Source organism: Aquarana catesbeiana, linkage group LG03, assembly GCF_042186555.1.
Source record: "Aquarana catesbeiana isolate 2022-GZ linkage group LG03, ASM4218655v1, whole genome shotgun sequence".
Classification (NCBI taxonomy): domain Eukaryota; kingdom Metazoa; phylum Chordata; class Amphibia; order Anura; family Ranidae; genus Aquarana; species Aquarana catesbeiana.
In genome coordinates this window covers 515,566,615-515,580,731 of record NC_133326.1, presented here as the reverse complement: position 1 = coordinate 515,580,731, position 14,117 = coordinate 515,566,615, and the positions used below count along the sequence as shown (strand labels likewise).

Sequence of the window (14,117 nt, the reverse complement as noted above, 5' to 3'; positions counted from 1 at the left end):
ACTCTTGCTGCAACACTCACCTTGTCTCCAGCTCTGTCCCCCACAAGTTTACTATCTGGTCCTTTTCCAGGCTGAATAATGGGCAGCAAACCCACACTGTAATGGATACATATTCTGGCCTATTCCTCAAAACTGAATCAATCTCATTGGAATTTATAAGTATGCATAGTAATGGCTGCAGAAATTCACATTGAGAATCATTATTATTTTTGTGTATTATGGTCCTAATACGGATAAAATGAAATAACAAGCCATAGCGAGAAAAAAGTCCTTCAAAGGTATCGCTGCGAGCAGGGTTCGAACCTGCGCGGGGAGACCCCATTGGATTTCAAGTCCAACGCCTTAACCACTCGGCCATCACAGCTTTCAATACAAAAATATCTGAGATTCTGAATAACAGCTAATAATAAATTGCAGACTTGTACGAACTAGCTACGTGTTTACACAAAGTATCTTTTTTTTACATATAGGAAACGTGATTGTATCATTGTGGAATGTTATAAATGAAAGGGATTAGCCTGTCTCCGGTCTTCATAACGTATCATACTTCCATATCGTGTTCTTATTAGTCTTTGTCGCCCTCTGCTGGTCGTCGCGTTCATTAGCAGTCAGCTGAGATTTATTGTCAATGTCAGTAAATGGAATGAATTGAGCACCTGCTATAGAGGACCAGAGGAAGCTGATCACTGGAAGAACTGTCATCATTTCCCCAATCAAAATTGGATGTTGGGTCAGAGGGCTTATTTAGCCTGTTATTTAATATGGTGAGAGGGGTGACGTCGTGCACTCCTTTGGACCCAATTTTTTTCTTTCTAAATTGCCCCGATTTCATAGTGGACCTGTCCTTTGTCTATACTAGAGAAATAATCAGGTTCACAATATGGGAGAGACCATTGGAAACATGTACTTATTTTTCTTGCTTGGTGATTGGCTGAGGCCACCAGCGCTGGGTTGTGGGGAGGCGCAGAGGGTGTCATATGTTCCTATATACTTGGATGGAATTTTGGGTGGCTTGGCAGCAGATTGGGGCTCTGCAGGGACACAGCTGATAAAGCTTTTTTTTATACTAGGGTAGATTTAGACGTTCTTCTAAATCCACCTCTCCTCTGAAGAGCAATCTGCCTTCAGATTGCTTTTCAGAGGCAATTGATAGGCAGTAAGAAAGCGATGTGACACCTCTTCACTGTCTGTTTCAACCCCATTTTTTGCCAACAACTGCATGTATTCCATGTGATTGTGCGGCGTCCCTATTTGCTTGAATGGGTCACATTCTATGTGCTGATTGTGATATGTTGAGTAGTTTGGGGGGTAGTAAAAAAGCAACTCAACTGCGCATTTTTACCACCCTCCAACTGACCATCTAAATGAGGCCTTAAAGGCATAGTCTACTTTAATAAAAAAAAAAATAGATGAACCTGTAATTATTTTTTTTTTTGCATTTGAGCCTGCTAAGCATTGCAGCCGTGATCAATGGACTGAAGGTGCAATGCTCAGGCTCCTGGGGACTATTCCTCCAGCCTCAGGCTCATACCAGGGTACAGACCTTTACTTATCATGGAGCTGGAGGGAATATCGATGTTATGACATCACTTCACCTATGCTCCTCCATTGCAGAGGCGGATTGGTCTTGTAGTCTATTCATTCATAGATCTCTGTGAATTGATGACGCACCTGTGTGGGCAGAACTGCACAACAACTATGCCAAATTCAACATTAAACACAAGCCTGCAGGGAGAAGAACCCAGCAATTAAGGAAAATGGGGAGGAGGGGGAGGTTTCTGGGACTGTATATAAAACACGCACTGCGTTTAAGTCTAGGGCAGGAGTAGGCAAACTTTTGAGCACAGTGTGCCGAAAAATGTTTTCAAAAGAAATTGAGCGTGCCGATTTTATAACAAAAAACTGTCAACCCCCCGACACATCTGCCCCACCACTGTACTCCCTGCTCATCTGCCCCACCACTGTACCCCCTGCTCATCTGCCCCACCACTGTACCCCCTGCTCATCTGCCCCACCACTGTACTACCCTGCACATCTGCCCTACCACTGTACCCCCTGCACATCTGTCCCACCACTGTAACCCCCTTTCTCATCTGCCCCACCACTGTAACCACCTGCTCATCTGCCCCACCACTGTACCCCCTGCACATTTGTCCCACCACTGTAACCCCCTTTCTCATCTGTCCCACCACTGTAACCCCCTTTCTCATCTGTCCCACCACTGTAACCCCCTGCACATCTCTCCCACCACTGTAACCCCCTTTCTCATCTGCCCCACCACTGTAACCCCCTTTCTCATCTGTCCCACCACTGTAACCCCCTGCACATCTCTCCCACCACTGTAACCCCCTTTCTCATCTGCCCCACCACTGTAACCCCCTTTCGCATCTGCCCCACCACTGTAACCCCCTTTCTCATCTGCCCCACCACTGTACTACCCTGCACATCTGACCCACCACTGTAACCCCCTGTACATCTGCCCCACCACTGTAACCTCCTTTCTCATCTGCCCCACCACTGTAACCTCCTTTCTCATCTGCCCCACCACTGTAACCCCCTGCACATCTGCTCCACCGCCGTTCCCCCATGCTCTTCTGTCTCACTGCTGAACCATCTTCTCATCTTTCCTAGCACTGACCTTATCTGCTCATCTGCCCCACCACTGTAACCCCCTTTCTCATCTGACGATCGCAGCTATAGCAAAGTTAGAGAACCAAACAACGTTTTCCATCTTTTACAATGTGTGGGGGCACAGGGCCTCCCCCTCAGTGCAGGTGTGGCGTGGGGAATTCTGAAATTGGAATGAATTAGTGTCTCACTGCGCTACTCTGCTGATGGGGAGGGAGTCGCATGCCGGCAAAAGAGGCTTTGTGTGCCGCTTGTGCCGGGGGTTGCCTACCCCTGGTCTAGGGGATGGTAAAAGCATTTTATTTACCTGATCCTTTGCTGCCTGGCAGATGGCATTCCCTAATGTTCCAACATTTGGGGTCATTTGGGGGTATTTGTACTGTCTTGGCACTTTCGGGCCTTGAGAAATTATCATAATATTATTATTACTATACAGGATTTATATAGCGTAAACAGTTTGCGCAGTGGTTTACAACGTTAAGAAATGAGATAGGGTTTCAGTACATAACTATGTAACTAACCATATATACAGTGTCTTGAAAAAGTATTCATACCCCTTGAAATTTTCCACATTTTGTCATGTTACAACCAAAAATGTAAATGTATTTTATTGGGATTTTATGTGATAGACCAACTGTGGTACATAGTTACATAATTACATAGTTACATAGTAGGCGAGGCCGAAAAAAAGACACAAGTCCATCAAGTCTGACCTATGTGTGTGATTTTATGTCATTATTACATTGTATATCCCTGTATGTTGTGGTGGTTCAGGTGCTTATCTAATAGTTTTTTGAAATTATCAATGCTCCCCACTGAAACCACCGCCTGTGGAAGAGAATTCCACATCCTCACCGCTCTTACAGTAAAGAACCCGCTACGCAGTTTAAGGTAAAACTGCTTTTCTTCTAATTTTAGTGACTGGCAGCGTGTCTTATTAAATTCCCTTTCGCTGAAAAGTTTTATCCCTATTGTGGGGTCACCAGTACGGTATTTGTATATTGAAATCATATCCCCTCTCAAGCATATCTTCTCCAGAGAGAACAAGTTCAGTGCTCATAACCTTTCCTCATAACTAAGGTCCTCCAGTTCCTATTAGTTTTGTTGCCCTTCTCTGGACCCTCTAAAGTTCCAGCACATCCTTCCTGAGGACTGGTGCCCAGAACTGGACGGCATACTCCAGGTGAGGCCAAACCAGAGTCTTGTAGCGTGGGAGAATTATTGTTTTATCTCTGGAGTTAATCCCCTTTTCAATACATGCCGATATTCTGTTTGCTTTGCTTGCAGCAGCTTGGTATTGCATGCCATTGCTGAGCCTGTCATCTACTAGGACCCCCAGGTCCTTTTCCATCTTAGATTCCTCCAGAGGTTCTCCCCCTAGTGAGTAGATTTCATTCATATTTTTTGCCATCCAAATGCATTATTTTACATTTATCTACATTAAACTTCATTTGCCATGCAGTTGCCCACCCCATTAATCTGTTCAGATCTTCTTGCAAGGTTTCCACATCCTGTGGAGAAGTTATTGCCCTGCTTAGCTTTGTATTGTCTGCAAATACTGAGATTGAGCTGTTTACCCCATCCTCCAGGTCGTTTATGAATAAATTAAATAGGATAGGTCCCAGGACAGAACTCTGGGGGACCCCACTTTCCACCCTAGACCATTCCAAGCACTCCCCATTTATCACTACCGTCTGAACTCACCCCTGTAGCCAGTTTTCAATCCATGTACTCAACCTATGGTCCATGCCAACAGACCTTACTTTGTACAGTAAATGTTTATGGAGAACTGTATCAAATACCTTTGCAAAATCCAGAAGCACCACTTCTACAGGCCTTCCTTTATCTAGATGGCAGCTCACCTCCTCATAGAAGGTTAGTAAATTGATTTGACAAGAACGATTCTTCATGAATCCATGCTGGTTACTGCTAATGATACCGTTGTCATTACTAAAATCTTGTATATAGTTCCTTATCATCCCCTCAAAGAGCTTGCATACTATTGATGTTAGGCTAACTGGTCTGTAATTCCTAGGGATGTATCTTGGCCTTTTTTTTTTAATTGGTGCTACAGTGGCTTTTCTCCAATCAGCTGGTAACATTCCAGTCAGTAGACTGTTTGTAAGAATTAGGAACAATGGTCTGGCAATTACTTGACTGAGTTCCTTAAGGACCCTTGGGTGCAAGCCATCTGGTCCTGGTGACTTATTAATGTTAAGTTTTTCAAGCCTATTTCTAATTCTGTCTTCTGTAAGCCATTAGGGCGCTTCCTGTGACGTGTCATGAGGATAAACATTGCAGTTTTGGTTACTGAAGCCCCCCGATTCCCTTGCGAAGACTGACAAGAAGAATAAATTCAATACCATCGCCATCTCTCCATCCTTAGTAACCAGGTCCCTTCATCATTCTTCATGGGACCAATATGATCTGACCTCCCTTTCTTGCTATTTATGTACTTAAAGAATTTCTTGGGATTTTTTTACTCTCCTCCGCTATGTGCCTTTCCTGTTTTATCCTAGCCGCCCTGATTTCACTCTTAAATTTCTTGTTGCATTCTTTGTAAAGTTGGAATGCTGCTGATGATCCCTCAGCCTTGTATTTTTTTGAATGCATTCTCCTTTGCTTTTATATGCATTTTTACTTTGGAGTTAAGCCATGCAGGACATTTATTAGCTCTTTTAAATGTATTTCTCAATGGGATGCACTGGCTAATGCCCTTAAAGCACACCCATTTTCCTCCGTATTCTTTGTTCCTAGGATTTTATCCCATTTAACCACTTGCCAACTGCCGCATGTACATATATGTCCCTTTTTGGGGACGGATATCATTGTTATGGCAGCAGCTAGCTGCCATAACCCCAGTATCCCTGCGTTCGGTCGGCGGTCGGCTACAAGATAAAAGTGGTCTCTGCGGCGGATTCGCCATGAGATCACTTTTATCGGCGGCAGGAGAGGCCCCCTTCCCGCCGTGATCCGGTGCCCTCCGCCGCTTACCGGAGCCGTCAGCAGCGGCGGAGGTGATCGCATCTGTCCCCTTGCTGGGTATGGAGTTGAGTGAGGGGAAGATGGCCCCCACCCGTCTCCATACTATAGCAGGGCGGAAGCGACGTCAAAATGTCACTTCCGTCCATACGTCTTAAAGGCACATTTTTCTGTTGTCATTTTTTCAAATGACAAAATAAATAAAATCAAGTAAAATAAATAAGAAAAAAAAATAAATTTTTTTTTAAAACGCCCCGTCCCGACGAGCTCACGTGCAGAAGCGAACGCATACGTGAGTAGCGCCCGCATATGGATACGGTGGTCAAACCACACATTTGAGGTATCACCACGATCGGTAGAGCGAGAGCAATAATTCTAGCCCTAGACCTCCTCTGTAACGCAAAACATGCAACCTGTAGAATTTTTTAAACGTCGCCTATTGAGATTTTTCAGGGTAAAAGCTTGACGCCATTCCACGAGCGGGAGCAATTTTGAAGTGTGACATGTTGGGTATCAATTTACCCAGCGTAACATTATCTTTCACAATATAAAAAAAAATTGGGCTAACTTTACTGTTGTCTTATTTTTGTATTAATTTTTTTCCAAAAAAAGTGCGCTTGTAAGACCGCTGCGCAAATACGGTGTGAAAAAAAGTATTGCAATGACTGCCATTTTGTTCTCTAGGGTGTTAGAAAAAAAAACAATATATAATGTTTGGGAGTTCTAAGTAATTTTCTAGCAAAAAAACTGTTTTAAACATGTAAACACCAAAATCTCAAAACGAGGCTGGTCTTTAAGTGGTTAATAGCTTCTAGCAAGGCTCGTAGTTTAGGGAAGTTGGCTCTTTTGAAATTCAGTGTCTTTGTATTCCCCTTTTGTTTCCTATTTGTGTGATTTATACTAAAACGAATTGACCTGTGATTGCTGTTTCCTAAATTGCCCCGTATTTCCACATCCGTGATCAGGTCTGTATTGTTGGTAATCAGTAGGTCTAGTAATGCTTTGTTTCTAGTTGGCGTGTTTACAATCTGACCCATGAAATTGTCCTGCAAGACATTTAAGAAATGGCAAGCTTTAGATGATTGCGCGGTTCCTTGCGTCCAGTCTATGTCTGGATAATTAAAATCCCCCATTATGATGACACTTCCCATCCTTGCCGCTAATCCAAATTGTAATAGGAGGTCCACCTCCGCCCCCTCCCTCTGGTTAGGGGGCCTATAGCATACTCCCAGAATTCACATAATTGTGAAATGGAAAGAAATGATAAATGGTTTTCACATTTTTTTTACAAATAAATATGTGAAAAATGTGGCGTGCATTTTTATTCAGCCCCCCCCCCCACGATTCAATACTTTATAGAACACCTTTCACTGCAATTACAGCTGCTAGTCTTTTTGGGTATGTCTCTACCAGCTTTACACATCTAGAGAGTGACATTTTTGCCCATTCTTCTTTCCAAAAACCTCAAGCTCTGTCAGAGTGGATGGAGAATGTCTGTGAACAGCAATTTTCAAGTTTTGCCACAGATTCTCAATTGGATTCAGGTCCGGACTTTGATTGGGCCATTCTAACACATGGATATGCTTTGATCTAAACCATTCCATTGTAGCTCTGGATGTATGTTTAAGGTTGTTGTCCTGCTGAAAAGGGGAACCTCCGTCTCAAGTCTTTAGCAGACTCTAATGCCGCATACACACAATCGGACTTTCCGAAGGTTGTTAGCTCCAACTTGCCTTGCATACACACGGTCACACAAATTTTGGCCAACAATTACGAACGTGTGAACGTGGTCACGCACAAGACGTACGACGAGGCGATAAAAAGGAAGTTCAATAGTCATGTGATATCTCCATTATGAACGCTATTTTTACAAGACCAAGCTCTTCCGGCTCGTACTTGATTCCGAGCATGTGTTAACTTTTGTGCGACGGACTTGTGTACACACGATCGGAAAGTCCGACAACAAAGTTTTGTTGGCAGAAAATTTGAGAACCTGCTAGCCAATATTTGTTGGAAAGTCCGACAACAAATGTTCAATGGAGCATACACACAGTTGGACTTTCAACCAACAAGCTCAAATCCAACATTTCCCGTCGGAAAATCCGATTATGTATACGCGGCATAACAGTTTTTCTTCTAAGATTGCCCTGTATTTGGCTCCATTTATCTTCCCATCAACTTTGATCAGCTTCCCTGTCCTTGCTGAAGAAAAGAATCCCCACAACATGATGCTGCCACCGCCATGTTTCACAGTGAGGATGGTGTCTTCAGGGTGATGTGCAGTGTTAGTTTTCCACCACACATAGCATTTTGCTGTTAGGCCAAAAAGTTCAATTTTGGTCTCATCTGACCAGACCACCTTCTTCCACATTTTTACTGTGTCCCCCACATGGCTTCCCGCAAACTGCAAATGGGACTTCTTATGGCTTCTTTCTACAATGGCTTTCTTCTTGCCACTCTTCCATAAAGGTCAGATTTGTAAAGTGCTCGACTAATAGTTGTCCTGTGGACAGATTCTTCCATCTGAGCTGTGGAACTCTGCAGCTCCTCCAGAGTTACCATAGGCCTCTTGGCTGCTTCTCTGATCAAAGCTCTCCTTGCCCGGCCTGTCAGTTTAGGTGGACGGCCATGTCTTGGTAGGTTTGCAGTTGTGCCATACTCTTTCAATTTTTGAATGATGGATTGAATACTGCTCCGTAAGATGTTCAAAGCTTGGGATATTTTTTTATAACCTAACCCTGCTGTAAACTTCTCCACAATTTTTTCTCTGACCAGTCTGGTGTGTTCCTTGACCTTCATGATGCTGTTTGTTCACTAAGGTTCTCTAACAAACCTCTGAGGGCTTCACAAAACAGCTGTATTTTTACTGAGATTAAATTACACACAGGTGGACTCTATTTACTAATTAGGTGACTTCTGAAAGCAATTGGTTCCACTAGATTTTAGTTAGGGGTATCAGAGGAAAGGGGGCTGAATATAAATGCACACCACACTTTTTAGATATTTATTTGTAAAACATGTTGAAAAACATTTATCATCCAAGTTTGTGCCAAGTTTTGTTGGTCTATCACATAAAATCCCAATAAAATACATTTACATTTTTGTTTGTAACAAGTCAAAATGTGGAAAATTTCAAGGGGTATGAATACTTTTTCATGGCACTGTATGTACCATAGTTTGTGGACTCTATAACTTTTCTACAGAGCAAATAATTTACACTGATTTGGGTTATTTTCGCCAAAGAAATGTAGCAGAATACATTTTGACCTACATTTATGAAGAAAGATTATTTATTTGCAAAATTTAATAACAGAAACAAAGAAAAATGTTGTTTTTTTTTTTTTCAAAAATTTTCTGTTGTCTTTCGTTTATTTAGCCAGTGGTGATTAAATAACACCAAAAGAAAGCTCTATTTGTGTGAAAAAAATGCTAAAAATGTCATATGGGTATAGCGTTGCATGACCGCACAATTGTCATTCAAAGTGTGACAGCACTGAAAGCTGAAAATTGGCCTGGGCAGGAAGGGGGCCCTGTATTGAAGTGGTTACTGAAGTTTTCCTATAACCCCTTCATGATGGAGAGTAAAATAAATGCTAACACCTGAACACAATTTTGCAACTCTGACAAGTGTTAGTAAATCTGTACATATCATCACAATTACTTAGTGTATACAGATGACTTACAGCGGGGACGGAAAGTATTCAGACCCCCTTAAATTTTTCACTCTTTGTTATATTGCAGCCATTTGCTAAAATCAAGTTCATTTTTTTCCTCATTAATGTACACACAGCACCCCATATTGACAGAAAAACACAGAATTGTTGACGTCATCATGTTGTTCTCGGACAGGCTATACACGAACCTAGGAAGTGGAGGTTACAGACGGAGACGCCGGAGTTTTTTATGCTGCATTGTTCCGCTGCCCTTTTAATACTGCGATCCTGTAACTGTATTTTTATACTCAATAAATCAATCTTTTTGGACGTATTACACTATGGAATGTTTTTGTTTCATATCCCTGGGAATCATCTGCTGCTAGCTGCTGCTGTGCGTTATGGTTGTTGGGAGACCGATTTCCCTGTGCTGGGCAAGACTGCCGTAATAGCAGTCATCGCCGTCCGGTAAGCGCATTTGATTTTCCACCCTGTATGTGACAAGACACAGAAGACTTACTTCGTTTCCTTTTCTTGGTACTTTTTATGGTTGCTCTCTTTTTTTGGTCACTTTTTTCAGGACTGTTTTTTCTTGTGGGTTCCCTTTACACACTTTTTTATGTATTTGTCACTCAATTGTTTTATTATTTAAGGTTTATATATACAGCATTTTTTTCACTTATTGTTATTTTGATTAGATTTTGCGTTTATCCATAGTCATACAGATATTCATGTTATTTTATTAATTTGCACGTGAGCTTATTAATTTTGTTTTGCTCAATTACTATAATTTGATGCTGATGAGACTATGCCTTAGTCTTTTTTTTTCACTTTCTTTTCACCAATCCTTTTTCTAGCGCTGCATCTCTTTGCATTTTATATACTTAAATGGAAGACGTTTGGGATGACCAAAACCCTTCCTAGTGCTGGCCGTCCGGCCACACTGAGCTATCGGGGGAGAAGAGCCTTGGTGAGAGAGGTAAAGAAGAACCCAAGCATTACTGTGGCTGAGCTCCAGAGATGCAGTCGGGAGATGGGAGAAAGTTGTAGAAAGTCAACCATTACTGCAGCCCTCCACCAGTTGGGGCTTTATGGCAGAGTGGGCATGACAGAAAGCCTCTCCTCAGTGCAAGACACATGAAACATGGAGTTTGCTAAAAGAAACACCTGAAGGGCTCCAAGATGGTGAGAAATAAGATTCTCTGGTCTGATGAGACCAAGATAGAACTTTTTGGCCTTAATTGTAAGCGATATGTGTGGAGAAAACCAGGCACTGCTCACCACCTGTCCAGTACAGTCCCAACAGTGAAGCATGGTGGTGGCAGCATTATGCTGTGGGTGTGTTTTTCAGCTGCAGGGACAGGACGACTTGTTGCAATCGAGGGAAAGATGAATGCGGCCAAGTGCAGGGATATCCTGGACGAAAACCTTCTCCAGAGGGCTCAGGACCTCAGACTGGGCCGAAGGTTTACTTTCCAACAAGACAATGACCCTAAGCACACAGCTAAAATAACGAAGGAATGGCTTCACAACAACTCCGTGACTGTTCTTGAATGGTCCAGCCAGAGCCCTGACTTAAACCCAATTGAGCATCTCTGGATGGCTGTCCACCAACGTTTACCATCCAACCTGACAAAACTGGAGAAGATCTGCAAGGAGGAATGGCAGAGGATCCCCAAATCCAGGTGTGAAAAACTTGCTGCATCTTTCCCAAAAAGACTCATGGCTGTATTAGATCAAAAGGGTGCTTCTACTAAATACTGAGCAAAGGGTCTGAATACTTAGGACCATGTGATATTTCAGTTTTTCTTTTTTAATAGATTTGCAAAAATATCAACAATTCTGTGTTTTTCTGTCAATATGGGGTGCTGTGTGTACATTAATAAGGAAAAAAATGAACTTAAATGATTTTAGCAAATGGCTGCAATTTAACAAAGGGTGAAAAATGTAAGGGGGTCTGAATACTTTCCGTCCCCACTGTATACCTTGTTTTGTTTTTTTTTGTTCAGCACAAATTGGGCTTTTATTTGGTGCTAAATTGTAACAGCTATCTACAGATTTTTTTTGTATCAAGGGAAAACAGGCCCAAAATAGTAATTCATTTTTTATTTCAGCTGCCTGGAAGCCTTTAAATTTATCATAATTTTATACTTGTGGTACATGTATCCTTTAACCCTTTGCTGCCACCAACATAAGGGTTACATTAGCAGCAGCCCCAACACGTAATCAGACTCCCAGCAGCTATGCATCCAGGAGTCTGTTTACGTTTGTGCATATTGGATTTCTAGTAGAGGGGACTCAGAGGGCTGTAAAGCTGCCCAATCACTTCTATACGCTCACAAACATGACACCCCCACCTCCATCACGTGTCCTGGAATCACTTGTCTTCCTGGGTGCCCAGGACCTCCATGGCAGTTGGCAGAATGCAGAGTGTCAGGGTCTGCTCTCCCCTGTGAAGAATGAACCTGGAGGTGCTTATTTCTGATTACATCCAGGTTCAGAGCTGGAAATCTTTAACCTCCCAGGCTGGGTAAGAAGCTAATGTAGTAGAATTTGTGCTTGTTCAGCTTGAGAGAGTGGGCAGCACAGTGGCGATAGTGGTTAGCACTTCTGCCTGGTAGCAGTAGGGTCATTGGTGCAGATCCCATCTATGGCACTGCCTGCCTGAAGTTTGCATGCTCTCCCCTGTGCCTGTGTGGGTTTTCTCCCACACATAGTTACATAGTTAGTCAGGTTGAAAAAAGGCACAAGTCCATCCAGTTCAACCTTAAAAACAATAAATAAATAAAATAAAAAATATCGTACAATCCAATATACCCAATTTTATACCCTCAGTTGATCCAGAGGAAGGCAAAAAACCCCAGCAGAGCATGCTCCAATTTGCTACAGCAGGGGAAAAAATCCTTCCCGATCCCCCAAGAGGCAATCAGATTTTTCCTGGATCAACTTTACCTATAAAACATTAGTACCCAGTTATATTGTGAACATTTAGGAAAGTATCCAGGCCTTTCTTAAAGCAATCTACTGAGCTGGCCAGAACCACCTCTGGAGGGAGTCTATTCCACATTTTCACAGCTTTTACTGTGAAGAAACCTTTGCGTATTTGGAGATGAAATCTCTTTTCCTCTAGACGTAAAGAGTGCCCCCTTGTCCTCTGGGTTGACCGTAAAGAGAATAACTCAACACCAAGTTCACTATATGGACCCCTTATATATTTGAACATGTTGATCATATCCCCCCTTATTCTCCTCTTCTCGAGAGTGAATAAATTCAGTTCCTCTAATCTTTCCTCATAGCTGAGCTCCCCCATGCCTCTTATCAGTTTGGCTTGGTTTCTCTGCACTTTCTCCAGTTCCCCGATATCCTTTTTGAGAACAGGTGCCCAAAACTGAACTGGATATTCCAGATGAGGTCTTACTAATGATTTGAACAGAATGATTGAATGATTTGAATAATTTGAACAGGGGCAAAATTATATCTCTCTCTAGAGTCCATACCTCTCTTAATACAAGAAAGGACTTTGCTCGATTTGGAAACCGCAGCTTGGCATTGCATGCTATTATTGAGCTTATGATCTACCAAAACCCCCAGATCCTTCTCCACCACGGATCCCCAAAGTTGTACTCCCCCCTAGTATGTATGATACATGCATATTCTTAGCCCCCAAGTGCATAACTTTACATTTCTCAACATTAAACCTCATCTGCCACATAGTCGCCCAATTAGACAGAGCATTGAGGTCAGCTTGTAAATTGGAGACATCCTGTAAGGATGCTATTCCACTGCATAGCTTGGTGTCATCTGCAAAGACAGAAATGTTACTTTCAATCCCAGACCCAATATCATTTAATGCTGGTAGGTTAATTGGCTGCCCTAGTATGTGTATGTATGAATGTGAGATAGGGACCCTAGATTGTAAGCTCCTTGAGGGCAGGGACTTATGTGAATGTATAATGTAAACCGCTGCATAAATTGATATTATATAAGTACCGGTAATAATAATAATTAAAAAATAGAGTGCAGAAGTGACATTAGGGGTCTAATAGACCATTGATATCTGCTTAAAGAGAACCTCTCACCTACTGTATGCTGTATATTGCTATAATGTGACTCACTTCTTGCCATGGGACACCATTTATTTAGTTAAAGTTCGACATCTCTGCATGGGATGCAACTGCAATCCCATTCCTAACCTGGCAGATGTTATTAGGTTTGAATAAGTGGTACAATAAGATAATGGAATAAAATATAAATACTATTAATATATATAATAAAGATATGACATTATCCCATTCCTGTCTGCTTTGCAGCCACCCTGTTTATTGATCCTGCACTGCAAACAAAAATATAAAGAATAAATGTGCCAAACCTCTAGAACAACTGCTAAAATGAAGAAAAAGAAATGTGTCTTCTGTTTACGCATCACTTGACTCTAGAAAAACCGTTTCTAATTCATATGTAATATGGAAAAACCTTTTCTAATTTATATGTAATATGGAAGGGATATAAGCTAAGTTTTTTTTTGTTTGTTTTCTGTTTTTTGTTACATCAATTTTTCCAAATAAAACATAAGTTTTGGGGTTTCTTTCCTTAATAATAATGAAGTCAAATAAAAATTCTGCCACTGGATGGCAGCATTTAATCACATACAATAAATAATGAAAAAAATTCATAATGCCTGCAAATGGTTCTGTTTCTAAACATTTTGTAAACAGATAAAAATTCACAACTCTTTGGCCCATTTCACACTGACGGACCGATCCATTTCTCTCTATGGAGCAGCGGATGCCAACAGACTTGTGTCCATTGACACCCGCTGACATCCGATCCTGTCCGCTAAAAACAGACGGATGG

General features: G+C 41.9%; 1 non-coding gene across 1 annotated transcript; it reads right to left on the bottom strand.

The window, feature by feature from the left end:
- Positions 1–282: 282 nt before the first annotated feature.
- On the bottom strand, positions 283–364 carry TRNAS-UGA (transfer RNA serine (anticodon UGA)). The gene has a single exon. It is a non-coding gene; the product is annotated as a tRNA-Ser (tRNA).
- Positions 365–14,117: the final 13,753 nt, after the last annotated feature.